This window comes from Lotus japonicus, chromosome 5 (assembly GCF_012489685.1).
Source record: "Lotus japonicus ecotype B-129 chromosome 5, LjGifu_v1.2".
In the NCBI taxonomy this organism is placed as follows: Eukaryota; Viridiplantae; Streptophyta; class Magnoliopsida; order Fabales; family Fabaceae; genus Lotus; species Lotus japonicus.
In genome coordinates this window covers 21,318,021-21,329,590 of record NC_080045.1, presented here as the reverse complement: position 1 = coordinate 21,329,590, position 11,570 = coordinate 21,318,021, and the positions used below count along the sequence as shown (strand labels likewise).

At 33.8% G+C, this 11,570-nt stretch overlaps 1 long non-coding RNA gene and 1 pseudogene across 1 annotated transcript; one reads left to right on the top strand and one right to left on the bottom strand.

Moving 5' to 3' along the window:
* The first annotated feature begins 906 nt into the window (after positions 1–906).
* On the top strand, positions 907–3,760 carry LOC130720134 (uncharacterized). Its single transcript, XR_009012945.1, has 3 exons — positions 907–1,054; positions 1,654–2,251; positions 2,561–3,760. It is a non-coding gene; the product is annotated as an uncharacterized LOC130720134 (long non-coding RNA).
* Positions 3,761–5,608: 1,848 nt separating this feature from the next.
* On the bottom strand, positions 5,609–11,253 carry LOC130719299 (protein FAR1-RELATED SEQUENCE 5-like; annotated as a pseudogene).
* Positions 11,254–11,570: the final 317 nt, after the last annotated feature.

Sequence of the window (11,570 nt, the reverse complement as noted above, 5' to 3'; positions counted from 1 at the left end):
CTTAGGAGGTCTTATTTTCAGACCATTGGGTCAACTTATTCTCAGTTTTGAGGGATGGTGTTGCGGACACTTACCTTTTCATTTGGTTTGTACATATTGCCTACGGGCGCTACTCTTCTATTACCCGTCACTGGAGGTTCACTCGTGACGAGGTTGCTACTTACAGCGGGGGGGGACTGTTTACATATATTGTATATTAGTTCTGATCATTGTTATCGTTGGGTTTTATTTATTTCAGTCTTGTCTTAGTTATTATCAAAAAAAATATTCACGTTTTTCCGCATTAAGTTTATTTTGGTTACTAAAGTGACGCCACCGAAATCGGGGTGTTACAAAATTATACCAAAATTCATGATTTTTTTTTCTCTATAAATAGAGACTTGGTTCGTTTGATTTGGACACAGAAAAAAAAAACCAAGTTTTTTCACTCTCTTATTATCTCTCTCACCATCTTATTTTTCTATCTATTAGCATTTGTATTGAAATGGATCCCAACAATCACCATTTCAACACCCAGAATTCTTCAAACAACCCAAAAAAATAAATTGTTAAGTGTTTATTGTTTTAATTTAATTTAAATCGATAGTTGTAATTTTATGTAATTATAAAAACAAAAATATAAAATTAAATAAAAATGTGAAATAAAAAAGTGGTGGGGTAGGGTGAGTGGTGAGTGGTGGGGTAGGGTGTTGAGAGTTAAGTAAAACCATTGGAGTGGGTAATTGTTGAGAGTTTGTTGAATTGGAGAGAGAAAATGATGTGGAGCGTTGGGAAGAGAAAAAGTGGGATAAAAAAGGGTTAAACAAAAACATTGTATATTGTCTTAGTACTGCTCTCCGTCCAAGAAACTATTACGAAACCGTTCTTATTCATTTTCACCGTTCGTATTAAAGCCGTTTTCTAAAATCCCTACGGTAAACCGTTTCTGAATACAATTCATTAAAGAGGACGTGAGGAACGAATGAAGAACAAGATTGTGAACGAAGAAGAGAATTTGGGGTCGAAAGCATGGTTTGTTGCCACATGTGTTAACCTGATCTATACTTCAACTCAGGTACCTGTTCTTTTGGTTTCCTTTTCAGGCTGTTTGAATTGTTCACTAGTTTTGATATTCTATATCCAATTTGAATTTGAATTTTCAACAAGTTAATTTGCTCTTCGCGCGAACCCCACCAATACACTGCCAAATGTTTTACTTTTCATGTAATAATACATAGATTTGTATCGTTATATTATATATGCATATGAGAAACAGAAAGTTACCCCTGCTTTCGGCTGGAAATTGTTGGCTGTTATTATATTGATTGATTCATGGTTGAAGAGAAACTAGTGTTAGTGTAAGTTCGGAAAGGATAGTTACTTCAAAATTGTTGGTTGCTTACAAATTGAGACATTTCTACCAAGTCGTCTGCATCTGCTGTATATAAATGTTTGAAGCCACCACCAAATTGTAACTAGTTGTTTTCTTTCGTTCAGGTTATAATGTCAACATCTTGGGTTGTTAGTTCTTGTCCCTTATTATCTTTAATATATTCATATCTGTTTTCTTTCTTCTATTTATATCTCTAGATTTTTGGTTTTGATAATCAATCACCTTTATCTAACTCAGGAAGTGTCTTAATCTATCTTGTTCTAATAAATTTGTTTTCTAAGGTTACAAGAAGTGTCTACTCAGTCCTTAGAAGGTGAAGACAAGCAAACCAATCGTTGATGCAATGTAATATCTTCATATTAGTTTCTCATCCTTTCCAGGAAAATTTGACAGACAATATTGAAGTAAATCCCCAACTCATCCCCTAAGTTTATGAGGGTCCTTAATCTATTTTCGCAGGTCATATTTGTCTCCTTAATCTTGAAGGTGAGAGCATGCAAGCTCAGAACAGAGTAACAAACTTGCTTTCCTTACAAGGATTTCAGTTATAGTGGTCATTTTTGTTATGACAGTGTTTTAACTTTTAATGTTTATCATATAGATCATACATGCATTGTCGTGCTTCAAATAAACTTCAACTTTTATCCCCAATATTAATCACTTTGTCAACTTTTGGTTCCCTTAATACTATCAAAGGAGATGCCAAAGGAAGGTACCCTTTTTGCCCTTTGTCTTCACTTCCTTAGTACTTTTCTGATGGATCTTTGTTAGTTTTGCTTGTTTCCACAGCAAAGGGAATATCCATTCCTCTAGGGTTAAGTACATAGTGAAAAGGGAATAGCCATATTTTTGGGTGCCAGAAATGATTTGCATAATGTGGTATGTTACTCTCTTCTTTAGTATTTGTTTTTTTTCCCTTTTACAATGTGAATATCAGATGACTAAGGAGAAGTCTTACTTTAGTCGTAGAATTTAGGGAAAGTTCAAAGTTTGGTAATGCTTCATTTTCTCTTTCGTTAATTGTTCTTAAGGATAACTTGTTGCTTTGTTGTGATTTGTGATTATCCTGTCTTCCTATGCCTGTTAATTCAATTAGTGTTGTTTTGTCAAAAGTTCATCTAATCAGTTGGACCTATATATCAAGCTCATCATATTATTGAACTTACTTATATATCCTTTTTCATTCAGATTTCTAATCATCAAGAAGTTCAATTAACTTCAAACAAAAGGTGTTGTGTTGTGATGTGTCGTCCCTTCTTCATATTGGTAAGACAGAGGCTTTCTGCTCCTTCATCTTTATGTCTGGTCACAGCATAAAAGAAGTCCCCTTTTATGGATTACTTTCAAGGTTATTGTTCTCTAAAATTATCACTAGCAATCTTTTTCTATATGTTTCAAAACATTTTCAATGCTTTTTTTAAGCAAATTATGCCAGGAGTGTTGATTGGAAACATCAGGATATATATGGGAGAACTTTCATTCAAGAAGTGATTGAGGCTATGTCCTCCATTAATGAGGTAATTTTTCTTCTACTCATCAATTTTCTTTGCAATTTGGAAACATATTATTCTTGCGCTTTCTAACCGGACATCACAGTTCAGAGAAATTCTTGGGTGGACACACCCCCAACACATCACTCTTAAGCACAACCACTAATAAATTTACACCTCATTTTAATTAGAATTTATGAAATCAGTTTTTAAATTTAATTTCCAAGTCAGATCCACGTTTCTCTCCCTTCTCTCTCTTCTGTTTCCCGTTTCATCTTCACCTTTCTTCTCTTTCACAATATCATCTTCATCTGGGCAGCACTTTCAGATCTCCGTCCTCTCCACAGTCTATCTGTCGTGCATTTTAAGATCTAATTGCCCCACCATCTCTTCCATCTCCGACGTTGCATCGCACGCCCGTCGCATCTCCGTTCGCAGCATGCCACTCGTAACCCACTGTAGAATAGATGTGTTAGGATTTGTGGGAGTAAAAAATGAATGGTTGCATCTCGATGACAAAGTTGTTCTCACTCTCACTCTTCGCCTCCCTCTCTTCTCTTGCTGCAAATCTGTTTTGGATAGAACAGTCAGTGCTACTTTGTTTTTGTGTGTGTTCAAGACTGGTGCCTTCTAAGTGTTTGATTTTTTTCCCAAACGAGATTCTATTATGCCAATGTGCTGTTTTTCTACCATGAAACATTTTTTCGTCATAGGATTTTTGTGTGCATACAAGTCTTGGCATCCAAAAACTAAACTTGTGGAAAATGATGACAACATGCCATAGTTTTTTAGGCTCTATTATGTCATAGGAGGCTTCGGTTTCCGTATGATAAATTGTAACAAGCTAGTAGTGGCAACATGACTTGTGTTTCAATAAACTACCTCCATAATTTTTGTTTATCACTATGTTTATTACTTTTCAGCACATATTTGTTGGGCTTAATACATCAGAAGGCCCCTGGAATTGTACAGGGAATCAGTTCCAGGACCTGTAAAATTTTTGCATCAAATTGGGTCCCTAAGAAATTTTTTTTAATTCAATTAAGGCCAAAGTGTGTGAGCCGCTGATGTGTCTTAAATTTTTTTTTCCACATGGCTTTTATAATTTTTTTTAAATACCAATTAATATTTTCATTTTATTTTATTTCCAAATGCTGAAGTGGCTAAATTTTAACGGACATGACATTTCCACGTGGCTTTTATATTTATCTTCTAAAACCTAATAATTCCAACACATTAAAAAAAAAAACTTAATCTTAATTTAAAAAAAAAAACTAATCTAATGGGTATCATCTTTCTCATAGATCTACCACCACACGACGTGCTTGGTGGGAAGTGAAGCTTTTTTTCAGATCTGAGTTTCCAGTTGAAGAAGTGGGATGCGAGGGGAAGAAGGTTAAGGAAAGCTACAAGAGTAACGTGTTCTGCCACGATGCACTCTTTCCTCCACCGCGCCACCGCGTCAAAATAGAGCAATACCTCTTCGTCGCCGTTCAGACCCTGTCTCGTGTCTCTCCCCTCCGCTGCGTTTTCTTCTAACGCCGCTCCCGAACGGTGCTCATCGATCCCCCCTCTCTCTCCCCCCTTGTTTTGCTTTTCTTCTTTTCCCAAAACCCAGAAATTCATTCCTCATCAGTGACTCCCCTTTGTACTTGATTCCTCATCTGGAACGATTACGAGATTAATAGGTTAGTTACTAATTCTGCATTCTGATCTTGCAGTTTGGGTAAATGGGTATTCGTTGATTATAAAAAAGCTAGCTTCTTTTGGGAATCCCTTCTTTTGCTTCATTTCACTTTCAGATCTTCAAATTTCATTACTTGTTCATCCCATCATAATTCTGTGTAATTAAAGAATAAAAATTGGAACTTTGAAGCTTTTACTGCTGTTTTAGTCCATTTCCGTTTATTGGGTATCTTCAGTCCATCATTATCTTTGGTTTTTTATGTTCATGTCAATGAGAATGTTGGGCCGGTCTGAATTTTCCAGAGCTGGAAGCTTTTCTGTGTTTGTTGTTGGGGTTTTGGTTTTTTTTTTTTAATTCAGATTAAGTTTATTTTTAACGTGTTGGAATTATTAGGTTTTAAAAAAGAAATATAAAAGCCACGTGGAAATGCCATGTCTGTTAAAATTTAGCCACTTCAGCATCAGACACACTTTGTCCTTAATTGAATTAAAAAAAATTTATTAGGGACCAAATTTGATGCGAAAATTTTACAAGGACTGGGATTGATTCCCTTTACAATTTCAGGGGTCTTCTGATGTATTAAGCCTATTTGTTATTATATTCATATGGAATTGTGGGTGAATTGGCTGTGGGGGAAGCTAACAAAACAGGGGATTTTAAAAGAAAATGGTAATGAAAAAACAAGAAATCACTGTTAAAACCAAGTGAGAATGAATGTTATATCAAGCTAACGAAACAAAGTGAAATTACACAGGAACAAAAACATCTCTATCAAAAACAAGTTTTGTGTATCGGAATAACTGCATCAAAATTGACACTACATCAAAAGTAATTGCACCAACATTCTTCTCCAACTGCACCAAAATTCTTCTACAGGCTGACAAAGGATTTCTACCAAAATTTAACACTGCACCAAAACTAACAGCACCAAAATATCAACAGGTTGACAAAGGATTTCCACCAAAATTGACTTTCCTCCAAAACTAACTGCACCAAAATATCAACAAGCTGACAAAGGATTCCAACTGCATAAAAATTCTTCTCCAACTGCATTATCACTTATGGGGGCCTTCTAAGTGCTTTGCAAACCTGCATAAGCCAATATAAGTGCATCAAAATCAATACTTGTCCAGTCACATATTCAACACTTGGAAAATAGGAAAAATAGCTAAAAATAAAAACAAGCCATAACCATAGAATACTTACAACTATTCCTTAATTTTTTCTGGTTTCTTCTCTATGTTGGCAAGTAAAATTTGGGGGGGAACCAATCCTGACTTAAATAATCAGTAGTGCACGCTCCTTGTAACATGCTAGTGAATGAAATTGGGGCATTATTTGAAACCGAAGTTGAGGGATGATATTCCTATTATAGGGTATATAAAAAGAAATTTGTTATCATGTGTTGTAAGTAATATAAAACAAATAAGAAAGTCAAAATATATAAACCTGTATAGGTGCATCTGGAGAAGTACAAGGAACATTGTGAGGTCCATTCATGGAAGAACTAATTGCACCAAAATTGTCTTGTTTTCGTTGCTCTGTAACAAGTAAAAATTAGCAAAGTTGTACAGGTGATATATAGAATAAAATTGATAAAAAAACCAATGAAAACATCACCTTTATTTTGCTTTGCTTTTGTCGTTGATCGTTTCTTTTTTTTCAAAAAACCCTCTCTTCCGAGCACTAGATGATCCCTTAGTTTTGGCAGAAAGAGGGTTGGAAATTGCAACATGCTCAGCATCCTCATTCTGAGGACTCGTGTTCTCATTGACTATTACATTTGAATTCAAATTCAGCTTACTAAGACATTCATGCACACGCTCAACTCCCACATCAAGCAAATTCCACATTATCTGTTGCGCTTCTTTGTGTTCTTGACTTTCCAAGACTAAATTATAGAATGACTTCATAATGGCATTGCGATAAAGAACAATGGCATCATCGCCATTCTTCTTTGAATCAATCCAGCTAGCGCTAGAACCTTCTTTTAAGCACGCTTGCATGTGCTCATAAATTACAGACCTTGCATTTTTAGTCCATCTTTTCAAGAAGTATATGTCAGGTATTCTTAAAATACCTTTTATGTTGTAGATCCTCAAACCATGACTGCAAAGAATGCCCATAGAATTGAACTTTTGGCAACTACAATTGATCATTGAAGTGGAGGAGTCGAATTCTACGGCATACTTCTTATTAGGCATATGATTCAAAGTTACTTCATGATATGAAACATTACCACATCGATTAATCTCAATGGAAGTGCTCCCACCTGTTCCAGCAAGGTATTCATTTAGAAAAAGTTTAAAAATCTTGTGAGTATATATCTTAGATGCATGTCGCAAAGTCTCACTGATATTTATCATCAAAGGTGGCCTACTCTGACTATTTTTGAATTCCTTCTCAGCTTCTAACTGCCGCCAATTTTTTACCATCTTTTCAAATGCCAATAGGAATTGAGTGAGACCGGTTGTTTTACCTGCGATCTCGCCCAATACACTATTTGTACTCTCACTCCTTTGAGACGACTTAATATCAGCAGAGAATACACCCTTGCTATAAGCAGTGCTCCATTTGTGACGAATTTTGTGCAAATTGCTCAACCACTGATGATCATGAAGCTTATACTCATTTATCATCTCATCCCAAGTGCTATCAAATTCTTCTTTAGAATCACAACCCATCATGCATTTTTTGGACAAACTTAGAAACTTATGGTCCGAATTTAGAGCACCTAAATGAGAAGGAGCATTTTTAGTTATATGCCACAAACATAAACGCTGAGTTGTATTTGGCATTACCTCTCCAATCGCCTTAGCCATGGCTGCATCTTGATCAGTGAAGATTATTTTTGGTTGTTTGTTTCCCATACTCTCCAGAAAAACTTTGAACAACCAAGCAAAAGAAAGTGAAGTTTCATCAGATAATAAAGCACAACCAAACATGACATTTTGCCAATGATGATAAACACCAACAAAGGGAGCACAAATCAAATTATACTTATTAGTACGAAAAGTGGTATAAAAAACCACAACATCTCCAAAGCAATCATAATCAACTTTAGATTTACCATCTCTCCAAAAGACATTGGTCAAACGTGATTCTTGATCTAACTGCACACTATAGTAGAACATGGAATCTTGTGCTTGCCTATTTTGCAACTCATTCACTAAAGATTGGGCATCTCCAGCTTCAATTGATTTCATCTTTACAGTATAGACATAATTATGCATATCTTTCATTGTTATGCCTACCTTATCATACCCACCAACCTCTTCCCCTAAGTAACTCGAAATATTTTTAACTTTTATACCAGCACTCACCATCGACTTTATGATACCTCCTTTAGCTTCTGTCACTTTTCTCATAGAGCGTAACAAATGTCTTTGCTCAGGTGGCACAAAGTCATGGTTGTGATCCACTACCAACTTTGTAATTTTCCATTCTCCATCCTTACTCACATTAAATCGCACCATGGCTTTGCAATCTGTTCTTGAATCTGCTCTTTCATAAGCTACTTCACCACTAGGTTCGTTGTTCTTAAACCCTTGTTTAGAACAATAGAAATCTTTCAAACGTATATTCTTTTTCTCATTGTCATGATACAACGTCCTCCCTTTTCTTACACTAAAACCCAATTTGAAAGCATGTTCTTGGTATAAATTATATGCTTCTTCTTGGCTATACACAACTTGACCAACAAAAATTTCTTTTCACTCATCTATTTCAAGTGGTTGACCTCCATTATCCTCCATATTTTTCCTAGAGACAAAATCATAACAACTATTAACTTTATAGAACCTAAACATTATTCAAAAGTGAAAATGTAGGGAATGCTTACTTGGTTAGGTTAGTCACAAAATTGCATACAAGAACTTGTATCTTTGAATCCTGGGTGGGTTACCAAAGGAGCAAGGCAATCTAATGAGATAAAAAAAAGATTAAGAAGAAGTATTAAGAAGAAAGTCAGAATGAATTGTGAAATAACAAATCTGTTATTGGAAGACTGCTGGTAAGAGACGACCTCCGTCGATGGAAATGAGAAGACACAAAAGCAGTTGTTGTCGTTAGTAAAGAGGAAGAACATGAGAAGTCAGGTCGAATGAGGAGAAACAGGGGCATGGAGGCAGAAACCGCAAATGAGAAGTTAAAGAGGAAGAACATGAGAAGTGAGGTCGTATGAGGAGAAACAGGGGCATGGAGCCAGAAACCGCAAATGAGAAGTTAGAGGCGAAAGTTAGAGGCGCGCCTTTTCTTTTTCATATTTTACAGGATGGCATTATTATTAGTTTTGTTCTTATTTTGATTAGGTGTAAATTTATTAGTGGTTGTGCTTAAGAGTGATGTGTTGGGTGTGTGTCCACCCAAGAATTTCTGACCAAAAACATCACAATATGGAATTTAAATTTTGTATTTATTTCCCTATAACAATATCCACTTTATTACATATTAATTTTAGAGATAAAACATTTCAAAAAATTTCCAAGGAAAAATGTGACAAAATTAAGTCAACTTTATAATACCATTGATATGAAATTTAAATTCTAAATTTATCACAATATTAAAATTATGTCTTTATTATAAGTTAATTTTAGTAATCAACCATTAAAAAATTTCACATGGCAAAATTGTGATGCAATTATCTTGCCTACTAGTTTCGGTGTTTCATTTCTAATACTATTATGGTGATTTTAAAGGAAGTATTAAACATTAAATGCTCAACATGAAACTAATTTATTGATTTATTTTTGGAAAATTATATTGCTAGCATAACAAATTAATTTTTTTTAAAAACTTTTATGACACTATATTACTATCCAATTTATCACACATGAATTTTAGTAATAAATTTAACTATAATTACTTGACCATGAATGTGATAATATTCCCATGCCTAATTTTTATTTGTGTATCATTCCTAATACAAAAATAATAATTTTATCAAATGTTATTATTGATGATTGATCAACATGAAACAAATTTAGAATTTTAGCGCTGACAATTTATGTCGGTAGTAAAACATATTAATAGTTTGAAATTATCATCGTCCTATAATAATATTCACTTTATTACACGTTAAATATAGTAATAAAATTATTAAACTCACATGATGACAAAATGTAATAAAATGCTCTTACCTACCTCTAGTGGAAGATCTTTCAAAAATATTTACATTTTGATTTTAGATGATCTGTTACATACAAATTAGTCAATTTGGAAAGAATGCATAATTTTGGCTTTAACGATTTATAACAAATCAAGAATTGGAAAAATATAGCATCCTATAATAATGTCTCATTTATTAAACGTTAACTTTAATAAAATATCAATAGATAAATTAGATGAAGACAAAATGTGATAAAATTGTTTTCCCTTGTTTTTATTGGAAGATATTTCCTAATATCTAGATGACAATTTTTGAAAACAAATTTTAAACGTGAAAAGAGTTTATATTAGTTTTTCCAAATTATATATGTACTATGTAGTATAACAAATAATTAGTTTGGATATTATATTTGCTTATGTTGACAATCTATAAATGCAAGTAATATTAATGAAGATTAAAGGCTAGAAATTAAAATTAGAATTAAAACATATAATAAAAAAACGAAACATGAACCGAGACTGAAAGCCTATCTAATGTAGTTAAATAATGTGAAGACTCATGTGTTACACGGTATTCTAGTTCATTTTTTAGTCAAATTACTTACTAAACTATTTCTAGTAAAAATATTCATATGATAGACACTTTGTAACAATATTCACTATATGTATAAATCTAGTAAATATTAGTATCGTATGTAGGACTAGGATAAATAAAGATATAAATCATACGAACTTCAACAATACACGATAGCACATTACGTTATGTTTAGTTCAATATCTTGGTGGTTGAGAATAAAATTGATCACAAAAATCATAAACCAATTCAAACAAATTAATGAAATTATATAACTAATGAACATTGAATAAATGATAAAATAATTTTAACTCATGGTCCCATCTACAATGTTCACACAAGCCCAAGTCATCGTCGTCATCATCATCTAGTAATACTAATCTACCTGTCTTCACTCTCCATCCTTTGCATTTGCTCTTGAATTTGCATAGTGGACTCAGATTGTTGTTTAGCATTCCAGGCTTTTTCCACAAAGAGACCAATAATTGTTTAACTTTTTTTCTGCAACGTACGGCACACTTGGACTTCCTCAGAAAACGCATTTATTCAAGTCCTTGTTTTCTCAACTCATCATCTCTAGAGCATAATGAAATCATACCACACACATATTTGCTTCATTGTGACCCTTTTGAGCAGCTTTATTCATGATGCAAAGGCCATCTATCTTTCCTTTTGCATTACCAAAATATTTCCTCAGCCCTTCTCGGTACAAACTTTCAACGTTTTCATTTTCCCTGCAGTGATTTAAGAAAAATGATGCTTTGTTATTCGGAAGCCACTGGATTCACGTTAATGTGTCCAAAGAAACTCTTTGCAAGACGTATCTATCTTCAGTGGCATCTAGAAACTCTTTGCAGCACTGTTTGATGGCGTGAAGGTCGGTGAAGGAGTGTGAGGCCACAGTTGCAACCACCTCTACTAACAAGTCTTTTGGAAGAGATTTTAGGGAAGCGGTAGAGTTGGGACCTTTACGAGTGCTTCTTCTCTTGGTCCTTGTCCATTTCACTAATCTTGAATAAGTCATTGATGACCAAGATCTTAGTTTTGAAATTCTCTTAGAACAATCATGTTTGTCTCTATTATATATATGTAAAATCAAGGGTTTTCAACTTTGGTCAATGCCATGTCACATATGGAATCATTAGAAATCCCGCCAAAAAGTTTAAACCTCCTATTCTAAATTTTTTAACGAATTTCAATGAAAAAATAATTCAAAAATAATCAAAAAACATCACAATATGGAATTTAAATTATGTATTTACTTCCCTATAACAATATCCACTTTATTACATATTAATTTTAGAGATAAAACATTTCAAAATTTTACCAAGGAAAAATGTG